Genomic DNA, 13,833 nt, shown 5'->3' on the forward strand with positions numbered 1-13,833 from the left:
ACTTACTTGACACTACAAACTCTTAATATTACACTTGCATTTACATCTATTTCCATGCACTTGTGGGAACAGGAGCCAGCAATCTCCAACACATTCTCTCCTCTTTCCAGCAGGGCAGCTGTAGCAGTGAGATTTTCCTTTTCCAGAATCAAAAGCCAGGAAGTACTTCTCCAGCTACAGTTATTTTTTCTGTTATTTCAGTAACATTTTGATGGCAAGGGCTCCTTTTTGAGATCATCTCCTTATGACATTAGTGTGCTTAAATATCTCACACTCTGAAAACTAATTTTAAATTCCACATAAACACAAACCCTTGATTAACTAGTCAATATTCATTAACATTTCTTTTAAGAAATTAGATTCATTAAGTTTCAATTTATAAATTTAGATTTCAATTTAGTCTCACATCACTTCAATAAGAGTTACCTAATCAGGGAATTCACTACCTCAGCCACCAACTTCCATTTTTAGTAAAGCTTGGAAGGCCAGTAAGCAAATTCAGCAATAAAAACCAGCTTTACACAGACTTACAGACGTTTCTAGAAAAAATCCCAATCTTCCCAAATAGTCTGAAATTTCATTTAATTTCTCTCCACCAACCCAACCCACCCCATTCCTTTGTTTTTAGAATTCAAGGAAGAATACAGGTGTTTTACAGATATGGAATACCAGACATATTTTAGCTTAGAACACTGAACTAAAAGATTAGTTTAAACCTTGTAGCAGAGATTTGTTAACATATGGGAGGTCAAATAGGACAGAATAATACCAGAAAAATTATCCACATAACCACCTCCTCAAAACTCTTCATCTATTTTAAATCCTGACCATGCCAGACTTTGCTACAGCAGAACTCTCAATTTTTCTGTCAATTTGATTTTTCCCAAGCTTTCATTAGGCACTCATTTTCTCCCAGGTATGAACACTAAGTTACCTTTTCTAAAGCTAAAATAACATGAGCTTTTTTGTGCCAATCTAACATTTGGCCACTTCCAGAAGGATGACTTTGTGCTCCTCCTCTCCCCATGTTTCCCCCACTGCCCTCACACTGGGGGAAAGAAGAGGGAGTTTTCTCTCAGCACAAGCTAAGTCTGACCAGCAAAAGGTCTTTCTAGGCACCAGCAGAACTGGTAAGAGGAGAGAAAACCATGCAAGAACAGCAGATTATTGCACAGCAAACAGCCCACTAAACCATCTTACCCACCTCACACGCCTTCCCGTCACTCATTCACAATGTTTGTTCCAAATGTTTGTTTCCTAATCCAGGACCTTTATAAAGAAATTTAACCCTTCAATTTTTAAAGATTTTGTTCCTATTAAATCTCTATCAAAGAAACATTTGCCTTACTACAAAGCAACAAGTTCCCAGATGCAACCCTCAACACTGCTGACCCCTTACAGGAACCATGACTTCCAGACAAGCTCATCACATAAGTGCAGAGAATTGTGCTGATCACTCAAACAAATGCACTTTGATCCCATACATATTGCATGTAGTTATATGGAAGCATCATGAATTACTCTGGTGTCATGATTACAGATGTACTTCAGCAGCAGCAAACAGCTTTTCCACCCATCTCACTGTGGGTGATCATCTGGGAGGGAACTCTGACTCTTGGGTTACCATGTGTTTTAAAACAGCAACTACAATCAGAACAGAAGCAATATTACAGTGAAAACAACTGCCAGTTCTGTCCGAGAATAACTATTTCTACCAGCTTCACTAAATTGTTGGGGTTTGTTCTGGTTTGGTTTTTATTTTTTTAATGGGAAAAGTACTCTTACCCATTGGCAACTAAGACCTTCTTCCTAATTTGCTTTTGATTGCAAGAAAATATAAGATTTGAGAAAAATATTTAAAACACAGTACTAACTTTAATTCAAATTATGAAGGAAAAGAATGGGATTAAACGGTGGTTTATCTACATGACTCTGAAAAACCTGAATTTGTTTGGGTGCTTTGCTGGGATTAAATGGGAGTTACACTGGATATCACAGTTAAATAGGAGTTTAGCACTTCGTTTTAAAATTTTTTTGAATGACCAAGTCAGGGATTTTTTTTCCCCACCCTTAACATAGATAAAAGCCAACAATACACACCCAGAATCATTTGCCACAGCAGCAAAACCACAGCAAAGTACTTGGGTGCCCAATGCCTTTTCCCTTGCCAGTCCTCCCTTCCTCGTTATCTCCTCCTGCCACAAACCCTCCACACCTTCCCCAGGGCTGCAGCACCAGAGTATTCAACTCCATTTTATACTTATAGCCTTAAAACAAATGCCTTTCTGGTTGTACCTCACTTGCCAGCCTTGCTGTGATTAGCTAAGGGAAAACTTCAGCCACGGGTGGAATTGTTTGCCTGCCTTTGTTTGGCTTTGAGCTGGACACAGTTAAACGGCAGCGTCAGCACATCTCCCGAGCCGGGCAGTCACCTGCTCCCAGCCTGCCCAGCAGAGCGTGAGCACACACATCCCAGTGCACCACAGAGCATCCCAGTGCACCCCAGAGCATCCCAGTGCACCCCAGAGCATCCCAGCGCATCCCAACCCTTCCCAGCACATCCCAGTGCACCTCAGAGCATCCCAGCGCATCCCAGTGCACCACAGAGCATCCCAGTGCACCACAGCACATCCCAGTGCACCCCAGAGCATCCCAGTGCACTCCAGAGCATCCCAGCACATCCCAGTGCACCTCAGAGCATCCCAGCGCATCCCAGTGCACCACAGCGCATCCCAGTGCACCACAGCACATCCCAGTGCACCCCAGAGCATCCCAGTGCACCCCAGAGCATCCCAGAGCATCCCAGTGCACCCCAGAGCATCCCAGTGCACCCCAGAGCATCCCAGAGCATCCCAGTGCACCCCAGAGCATCCCAGTGCACCCCAACCCTTCCCAGCACATCCCAGTGCACCCCAGAGCATCCCAGCACATCCCAGAGCACCCCAGTGCACCCCAGAGCATCCCAGCACATCCCAGAGCACCCCAGTGCACCCCAGAGCACCCCAGTCCTTCCTAGCACATCCCAGCCCTTCCCAGCACATCCCAGTGCACCCCAGAGCATCTCAGTGCACCCCAGCTCATCCCAGTGCACCCCAAACCTTCCCAGCACATCCCAGTGCACCCAGCACATCCCAACCCTTCCCAGCACATCCCAATGCACTCCAGCACATCCCAGAGCATCCAATGCACCCCAGCACAATCCAGCACATCCCAGAGCATCCAATGCACCCCAGCACAATCCAGCACATCCCAGAGCATCCAATGCACCCCAGCACATCCAATGCACACCAGCACATCCCAGTGCACCCCAGCGCTGGGCACAGGGAGCTGCTGTCACCCACCCAGTGCCCAGCCAGAATCAAAGGAGCTCCACTCAAATTCCAAGCTTTGGACATCATCTTCTATGTCAAGGAAGAGAAAAAAGAATCTGATTGCTTCTGGATGCTTATACAAAGTAGTTTTAAATCCCCAAGTCACTCCTGAGGAATTTATTTTAAGATTGTAGTGCATACAATATTTATCCATACAATTACAAAGGTGGTGTCCTGGTTTTGCACGGGACACATTTATGGAAGTGATGCAAACTTGCAAGTGATGCTACTAGCTAAATGATCCAGAAGCAGAAATTAAGACCTCTGTAAAGAAAGCTACACATTTTTTACTTTGTGCCATCAGATATGGAAAAATGTACTGTTTATTTAATTATTTTACACAAAAATATCACAGCTAGTGGTTGATAATTATTCTTCATTTCCTGGTTCTTCCTTTCATGGCTTATCAGAGAGAAATGTTTCCTCATTTCAAGTCTGACAATTGCTTGGCTCTAAGAATCTGAAAGATACATGTTAAAGAGCTAAGACTGCTACTGAAACAAGGGAAGGAGGAATGTGGAAATGGCACTGTCCACTGTGGGAGGGTAGGGAGCAAAGAAAAACCTCACATATACCTGAGAAATATCAAGAGAAAAAAAATATTCAAATATTCATGCTGAGAAAGGTGCACAGAATTCCTGTTCTTGACTTCTAGCATTCTAACTCCGCTCAGTATTTCATGTCTCATCCTCTTTAGGGTTTGTGTCCCTTGAAAACAAGTTAACTTTACAGACACTCCCACCTATTTAGTGGGACAAGGGGAAGATAGCAGAATTGCTTTCTGCTTTTTGAGTAACCTAAAGGAAGGGAAAGTATCACACCCCTGTGGAGACTGACTCCAGGATATGACCTCTCTGCACAACAGAGATGCAGGAAGGCAAGAACTCAAGTAACTTTGGGTGCTATTTATAGACAAACAGCCCACTTGAACTCTTCTCAAAGTTTCTGGCAGCCAGTGGCAAACTGAGCCCCAGTGGGCTGTAATTGCCTTCCTGAAGCACAAAGCAAGCCTGACTCAGTACAGTACTCAGTGACTATCTGGGAAAAAGACATTTGAAAATACTACTACATTTTCAAGGAAAGATCTAAGTGCAAACTCAGTGCCAGTAACATCACTGAGCTAACTCAGAAGCCCACAGAGTTTTAGCCCCCAGTTTTTGCTAATTATGTATGGTAAAGCAAGCCAAAATACTGAGTATTTTCAGAGAGTGATCAAGTGCACCATTTATTTTAAAAAACAATCACCACACTAATGGTGTATAGCACAGAATAGTGAATAAATTCATGTCTCAAACTGAGCATTTGAGAAACTCTTCATGAAACCCTCTCCTTTTCCTAAAATGATCCACAGCCTTTCAGTGTAATGTCATCATTATAGATGTGCTACATAACAAAAGATTCCAAAAGTAAAATCTTTGAGAATGCTGCAGTAAATCGGAGTATCAAACTACCAAAAATCAGGATACTACATTCTTCAGAAATATGGAATTAATTTTACCATGACCCAGCCTGAAGAAAGAACACACCCATCTACTGCTAACACCCCTCTAGAAGTACATCCCAGGGGAGGTCATCCCATCTTTTTTTTTTTTTTTTTTTTTTGCAACATCCTCTTGCAGTTTTAAAAACAAAAGGGAAGGGATGCATTTTCACCCAGCTCCATGTCTTTGAAGCTGTGGTGCTTCAGATGGGAGATTTTGTCCATCAGAGGTCACAGAATCCAACATGTGGCACCACACAGAACAAGTTCTACTGAGCTTCTTCAGAGCACAGGGCAGAGAGTGCAAGCAGGCACAGGGCAGAGTGTAACAAGCATGACTCCAATGGAGGGAGCTGCTTCCAATAGTGAGTATGGAAAAGTCCAGCCAGTTAAGGTTCTACCACAGCAAATTTCTTCCACTATTTCCTCCAGGTCTTTGCTCTTAATCTGTGTAAAGACTAAAATAAAGTTGTTCTACCTCTTGCTGTGTCTCTGCTGCTGGGGAGGATCAGGTACTGGGCGCTCTCGCTCTAAGTGAAGGCTGATAGCCAAAAGCACAGCCACAGTGCAAGTTTATCCTTTTTTCATTAGCAAATCTTCCTACTTTCCCTCCAGAGACTTCCAAAACATGCTGCTTGCTCAGTTTTGGCAATACTAGACAAAGGCAGCTGGAAGTCAGGCCAGGTTGGTTAGAACATTCTTGTTTGCTGTGGTTCTTCCTCTTGCTACTCAAGAGCCAACTAATTCTTTGAAAGCAAAGACACAAATTTAACCTTTATAATGATTCTGAGTTGAGAAGTATTTTTTTAAAGGACATATTCAAAATGAGTGTCAGAAAAATAATATATATACACACACATACAAAGGAATAGTCAACTGCACACAGAGGAATAATCAAATGCACAAACATGGAATAATTTGTTACAGTTCTTCAGAAAAGTAGTGGTAGATTTAAAGACAAATTCAACTTGCAAACCAAAGGCAAAAGGCAGACAACAAATGGAGATGTATAAACAAAACACAGCTTGGAGGACAGATGAAATAACACTCCTCTCTCCATGCATCAATAGAGCTCAGCTTCAGTAACACGACTCATTTGGGGCATAAAGCTATGAAGAACAGAGATCACGTACAGAGACTCCAGAGGAGAACAAGAGCAGATGAAGGTCTGAAGAACATGAGTTAAGGGGGAAAAATAAAAATAAAAATAAAAAAAAAAGAAAAAGAAAAAGATAACTGAGGGTGATACCAGTCTGCAGATCAGCTCTAAGGATGGTTGCACTGGAAAAGGGAACACTGAACATGAGATGCACTAAACAAGCAGTTAAAGCCACTAAAAACCACTAACTGCTTTACTGCATCTTCCTTCCTTCCCTCACAAAGCTCTTCCAAAGGAAGCAGCTCAGTGCTCCCTTCACCCTTGAGTTACATATTTCAGTATGTAACACTGAGGACTGGCATTCAAAAAACCTTCTCATCCCAAGGACTGCAGAGGGCTGGGCATGCTCTGGAGCTTCCAGCACTGGAGATTGTCTGTCTAACCAGTTCCTAAAGCACCCATCAGGAATGGCACAAGCACAGCTGAATTTGCCTGGGGAGAAGGCAGAGAAGAAGGTAAAACTGAATCTACAGGGACTTTTTTCAGCCAAATTTTTAAAAACTTTTAAGAAGCTGTACAGAATTTCAGAAAAAGGTGATGCTTAAATGACAAGTTAACAATTCTTGGTTTGGAAGTAAGTTTTATTACACAGGGGGAAAAGTACATGAAGACCTGCACTGTGCATTTTGCTCCCACCACAGCTACTTTCCTGATGAATATAACCAGAATGTTATGCAATGCAATACTTTTTTTATCATATCCTAGTAAGTATTAAATCTTCAAGTATTTAAAAAATTCATATTCACAAAGAATATAACCTACCTTTTTGTGCAAGATGTTTAATGTATTACAGTTCATTTTAAATTTAGAGATTTAAGTTCTTAGCTTGCAAAGTAAGGTCTGTAAAACAGCACAAAATAATTTATAGCAGGAAACTAAGATGCTCATACCCCACTGTAAAAAAAGCCACTTGTTTGCATAAGCAGAATCAAAGATAAGTGGCAGTATATTTCACATATTTTGTTTTTCATTAATCTGGTGAAAACTAGCTTGACTTTCTACAAATAAGCAGAACTCAATCATTTGTGCTATGTATATACTATATTACCATTTGTTTTCTTAGAAACTTGCTTATAATTACCTCCTAAATATACAACAGTAACCTTTTGTCAAAGTTGAGCAAACAACTTAGAAAAACAACCAATTCACACGTTACACTGCAAAATATTGATGACTCAGTAAATCTGTTACTTCTGACACTTTAAAAGACCCCAAATATTTGCTAGGATTATAGAACTGCCAGAAGTGTTGTAGACAGATGTGTCATGGCCCACCCCAAGAGGGTGTCCCCAGACACAGAACATGACCCAGACTGTTTTGGCAGCCAGCAGCCCTGCTCAGTGCAATGACTCCTCACAGGACACTTCCCTCAGCTCCAGGAGGTGTGGCTCCACATCCACACTACCAACCTGACTTACCAGTTAGTCCAGTATGGAGTAAGTGGCTGGCACTGGTTACTGCCACCACGTTTGAATATTAAGCTGCAGAACAATAAAAAAAAAAATCCCAAAAAGGGAAATCTGAAAAACTGATTCAGATCCGATCATCTGCACACCCCAAAGCATCCAGCCAATATTCAAACTCTCTTTTGAACACTTCTAAACTCTGATTTTATCACTATGTGCTAAGGAAACTACATGACTGACAAATGCAGACAACAATAAAAAAAAAAGCAAACATAGATTTCAAGTCAGTGTAATTGAGTTTTTTTTAATAAACTACTAAGACTCTTCTGGCAGAAGATACAAGCAAGAGATTGAGGCTTGTCTACCTCCTCACTCCTTCCAGACACATTTCAGGAGAAGAGTCACATTCTGGTGAACTCAGACTTCCAAGAGCAGTAGCTGCTTTGTTTCCCACAGCTCCCATCTCAGCTCCCCTCCCTCCCAGCCTCCCAAGGATCACACCACAGCCCTCTGCTGAGAGGAGGCAGGGACACAGACCACAGAGAAGAACTCTGCACCGGGTACATCCCGTCTCAGTTCAGGCACTACACAGGACTGGCCATAAAGCACTGCTGCTTTTCTCCTGCCCAAACTCTCCCTGCATTCCTTCTGGCTGAGGCTACTCCAAGTACTAATATAAGAAGAAGTCCTGAAATCAATACTGAATGGAAATAAGTTTTTAAACAGCAGTAATATGTTTCCCATATTGGAATAAGTGAGCAAAGGGTGTTTTATCTTACAGAAGAATCCAGCTTGCAGGAAAAATAAAATATAGCAGAAGGAAAATAGAAAGGAAGAGTTAATAAAAACTATATCCAGAACTGGAAGAAAAAATCTTAAAAGGAGGATTGCACAAATTGTTTATGGTACAATCACGAAGAACTTACAGATTACTTATGACTACCTCTGACATACATACACAGATATATATAAATATGTAGGCAACTTGAGAGATTGAGGAGAACCCTGGCCAATTTTAATACTTCACAAAAGAAAACTGGTAAGTTTTTGTCTCATGTCTTCCCACTCCCCATCCCCTCTGAAGAAAGGTTAAAGTCATTTTCACCAAAGAGCTCCAGAAGTAAAGCTTTCAGAGCTGGTAAGGTAACTTAGCCATCTGATACCTAAAGGCAGCATCTTAAGTGTTATGAGACCATTCTTCACAGCAAAATCCATCTGGAAAACAGCTAAAAAATATGAAGCTGATACATTTAACACACTGTCAAAGCATGGAAGTTAATTTGACTAAGAGCAGGATTAGACTACACTTTTTCTAATCTAAAAGCCTACTAGAATAGAAAAAATATTTAAATCATGCAAAATCTCAGAGATATAATATTAATAATTCAATTACATGCACTCAATTGAGTTTATCCAACTTATTCAAAAGCACAACAAATCTGCATGTTTCACATACCATATATTCCTTCCCACTCTGAATCTTTAGATGGTGAAGAAAGAAAATGAGTAAGTCACTGTAATATGCCAATATCTCAAAAGGCAGAAGATTTCCAGTTAACAAGACAGTGGTGATTTCAGTGGCAGGGCTGCTTTGCTCTCTAAAGAAACACCTACAATGGAGCCTGTTCAAACTGTCCTAGTGAAAACTGTTTCCCTAATTTGGTCTCTATACCATGCCCATATAACACCAAGTATTTTAGATCAGATCAAATTATGGTGAAAAGCCTTTCTTGGTTTACAATCAGTCACAAAAACCGGACTCAGGTAAGATTTTGGCCATGTTGAAGGAGGCTAAACACACTTCAAATTTGATATTGTAACATTTTTACCATAAAGTTACATTTTTGCTCAAATTCCAGCAATCCTCTTTGATTCCCCCCAAAAAGACTCTGCTTCTCTTTTTTTATTTCATAACACCAATACACATCTAGATATGCATTTGCTGTATTCCACAAGCACAGAGGCAATCAATAAAATGACAAACATGAATCTGTTTCCTGCAGACCCCCACTTCTCCAGTTTCAAGTCGAGCTTGGACAGCCCTTCAGACATTAAGTTTCTAATGCCCACCTTCATTTAAATCACAGCTTAGTTACTCATCAGCCCTAAGAAAAGAAACACCAAGTTCACACATGAATCTTATTCATCATAAATATGAATCAAAGAATATGATCAAAGAATTTCTCTAGCCCAGTATCTGACACTTTCTGAGGATTCCCTCAGATGCAGGATGAAAGCAAGCTGTGCCTCTCTGGCACTGTTCTTCTAGACCACAGCTCACTCTCTGGTAACCCCTGTTGTTAGTGAATAATGAATGGCTTAGATCACATCTCAAGGGAAAAAAAAAAAAAAAAAAAAAAAAAAAAAAAAGCAGGTTTGGTCAATAGGCTGGCAAGTGACTAAATAGAAATATACATATACAGAGGATAGCACTCAATTCCACAATTGCTGAATCTACTCTAACCTTTCAGTTTATCCTAAAGCAGATAGATTTCATCTGGGCTCATTCATATTATGATCTGTGTTCTTTATTTCCACTATGCAGGTGATCACTTCCACTTTTTGCCTTTCCCAGTTCCAAAATACACAACCTATTCCCTGCACCACCACCCTACCAGCTTTTCCAAAGAGCATAATCAGGCCCTCATGCCTGAATGAACTATTGAAATTCACAGGTATTAACAGACACATTATTAGAACTCGAATTCTCTGTCACCATTTACACTACAATTAATCCCTCAAAGTCTCAAAAACACCAAACCATTTGTGAGGGTCTCCAGCCAGCTTTAATACTGTATTTCATCAGAAAAAAAGAAGAACTCTGCTCCCTGTTTGAACATAAGAATGGACTATTCACATGTTTCATTAAACAAACCTTTGGCTCAACACTGTCGCTCTCAAAATATTTTCCTCACAAGCCTCTTTGCAAACAATAGTGGGAGTCCTGAAGAACTCACTGCTTATAGAACTACTCCCTGTGTAGACACAGGAACATCATGTCCTCCAAAGGCAGCTGAAGTTTCTTTACCACTTTCTTCTGCATCTTTTTTTTTTTTTTTTGATGCTTCATTGTCAGTGTTTCAACATTCAGACTGAGAAGGAACACACTTAAAATCTCTGCTGGAAGAGACACAGGCACTCAAGCTATTTCCTCAAGTCAAAAAGCAGTTCAGTAACACTCTATGTCACTTCCCAGAAAACTCAGCCAAACCATGCTGAAACACTATCAACAGGGTATTTTAACTGCAGGGATTAACATTTTGACATTTCACAACTTTCTGTAGAAATCTGTGCTTTCAGTGCAGAATACACCAAATGGGCATCCAGGATTTTTATTTGGCCATGTGCCAGAACCAACACCTTTCTCTATCCTCAAAACAACTTGCAGAAAGAGACTGCACAACACAAACAAGTCATTTCCCCTTCCTGATGCCAATACAAGTCGGGAACAGAAAATGAAACAGGTTTAACCTGTCGGAATTTTCCCACTTTGCCCTTTCACCAACGCATGTTGAGGACCCACAAAGAACCCACCAAGAAGAACAAGAGCTCTCAACACTCTAACCATTCATTCCCAGTAGCAAAGAGCTCTCATCTCCAGCTATCAAATACAGCCCCTAAAAAGGGTATTTAATAGTCTGCCCTTCTGAAGATCCACACAAGAATCATGACTCTTCAGAGCTGAAGTATTATTTTGAGAAATCAACAGTACCCTAATTAACAGTGGAGCAAGTTTCCAGTGCAGAACAGGACTCCACTCTCAGAATACTAATAATCTGTTTAATTACAGCTTGAAAAATGGAAACATACTCCAAGCAGGATGGTTCTCATTCCATAGGTTATTTTACCTATAAATCCCTTCTCTGCTAATAGGAGTTAAACTGAAGGAAGATATACAAGACTTGGTTTGTTTAGGTTGAAACTTGCCAAACAACAGGATTCAGTTGTTTTAATTTATCTTCAGTTTCTGAAGGTGGAAACAACTGATATTTACAACAGTCTCTTGGTCTTGATCGTAGAACTATTGGAGAACTACAGAACTACTGTATAAAAATTGTGGAACTATATTTTGTGAAATAATACAAACACTGACAGTTGTTTAAAGGTAGTTGTTCATTAATAAAGTGCCTGTTCTTTCACAGAATAAAGTATGGTTGTCTAAACTGAAGCTAATCAGGCAGGTTTTTAGAGAAAAACAAGAACTCTGTGTTTGTGTGCACATGGATATGTACATGTGTGTAATTGCTGCTATGCCAAGGGGGGTAAGACACAAACCTCTTGCTAGAAATTTGGCTTAAGGCTCTCACCTTCAACATCCACAATCCTTGAAACGGAATAAGTAAGTCAAACAAGCAAGTGAAAAAATACCCAGCACTCTCATGGTGGGTAAAAACAACCTACAGAAACATCTTCAAGCAGTTCAAATAACCTCTGGCTTCTACACTCGCCTGTGCAGCAGCTCTCAAATCAAGACAGCTACTTACAAACAAAACAACTCCTACAAATCGTACAGTACACAATAGCTGAAAACCACCTCTGCACACGTACTTTGAAGAACAATATCCCATGTGGCTGCAGTTGCTAGAACATACCTTCCAGAACTAATAAACAACATGTCCATGGGAGATCTGAGTATTAAAGGATTCAAGAAGAATGAACAAAACTAGTTTTGCAAGTCATACTCATTAAGATCCTAATGACACAGCCACAAATGTGGCACGTGAGAAACCCCAAGAAATCCAAGACACTGAACACAAGATTGATTTTCTTCTAGGCTGTAAGGTGGAATCAACCTTACACAGGGGGATCATCACAACCAAGGCCAAGCTATGCCTGGAAACTACAGACAAGGCTTTAAATGTGTTTGAGCCATAGTTCTGCCATCTACTTTTCCAAGCCATCCTTAATGCTGAGGACTGAACTGTGACTAAAAGAACAGTAGGAATAATTTGCTTTTGCCAAACTGCAAAAGAATACAAAGGCCCAACACTAGGCTGCCATGATGGAAGCCTAGAAGCTCACTTAGGGTTAAAAAGGGTATTTTCAGCCAAACCAGGCAGATAAATCCAGTGAAGATATTAGAACATCTCCCAAAAACACTAACTTCTATTTCAATCACTGTCAAATTATGGCTTTTATTAATGAACTACCAGATTCACAGCATCTTCTTTAGGTTAGCCTGATATTTTTAGTATTCCAGTCCACAGTGGGAAAGACAAGTAGAGCTTAACTAGAGAACTTTCCCTGGAGTATTTTCACTCAATCTCACACATTCATCAAGTGGCATTAATTTTGTCCAGTCTTTTTAGAGAGAGAGATGAAGTCCCTAAACAAAGGCACTCCTTTTTTTTATTTGCTCTTCTTTCCAGATTCCTTCTGCTCATGTACTTGGGAAAACCAAGACATGGAAACCTCAGCTAAAAAACAAATTATCTATTCCTGGGGACAAATACCCAACTACTGCTTCGAAATCTGAAGACAGCATTCTCACAGGTGCTACAAGCAGCAAAAGTACCTCCTGGATATGTCAAATACTGTGAGATCCCTGTGAGCACTGCAGCATTGCCCCATAACACCAGCCAGATCCACCAGCAATTTATAAAGCCAGAAACAGGCTTTGGGACACAGCAGCCACCAGGTACATGAGAGTAACTGATCTGCATTTTTAAAAGTGCTTAAAAAGGGAGTAAATAATTCAAATTCCCTTAGTGCATGTAGTATCCCAGGAACAGCCTGTCTCCCCCACAAAATGAAGTTTGGTCCTCAAGTGTTAGAGCAGATAGGCTGCTGCAATTTCCTGCTGACAAAACCTGTGCTGTGTTCCAAGTTGGGTTTTTTTTTCAAATCCAAAATGCAAAGAGAACCCAAATCCCTGCCCCTTTTGCTTCCCTAGAATAAAATTCTCCTTTACAGCTTAGCATCTACACACCTGCAAATAAATGTTAACTTATGTAGCTCCTTAAGTGTTCCAAAGTAACTCCAATTTCAGCACACCACTACAAGTCTGAGCATACATCCGTGATGATCAAATGTCATTTGTTTCAAAGCAGGGGTTTTATATCTTTTTGTCCTTGGAATTTTGAAACTAACAAATAATTTCCAAATCCATTACAAACACCCCAATCACAAATTGTAGGAGGGTTTGAATTAGTCAAGCTTTTACTCTTAAGCTAATAAATGTAGAAGGAACTATGTTTATCAGGTCTGGTTGCAAAACAGGAATGTTTCATATGTATTTTCCAACAGTGATACCTGAGAACTACAGAATGCAAAAATGCTTTTGTGTAAGTTAAAACAGAGAAGTAAGTATTTTACCTGTAAATTTCTGGAGTAATGAATTAATAATTATATATTGACCAAAGCAGCAGGGGGAAAAAAAGTCATTTCAGCAAGTCTACTTCCCTCTATTCTCTTCCC

General features: G+C 40.4%; 1 protein-coding gene across 7 annotated transcripts in view; it reads right to left on the bottom strand.

Annotated features, from left to right (window-relative positions):
• Positions 1-13,833, bottom strand: part of ANKHD1 (ankyrin repeat and KH domain containing 1) — a 106,449-nt gene that overhangs the window by 70,459 nt on the left and 22,157 nt on the right. The gene's annotated exons all lie outside the window — the stretch shown is intronic.

The sequence above is a fragment of the Vidua chalybeata genome, chromosome 15, assembly GCF_026979565.1.
Source record: "Vidua chalybeata isolate OUT-0048 chromosome 15, bVidCha1 merged haplotype, whole genome shotgun sequence".
Classification (NCBI taxonomy): domain Eukaryota; kingdom Metazoa; phylum Chordata; class Aves; order Passeriformes; family Viduidae; genus Vidua; species Vidua chalybeata.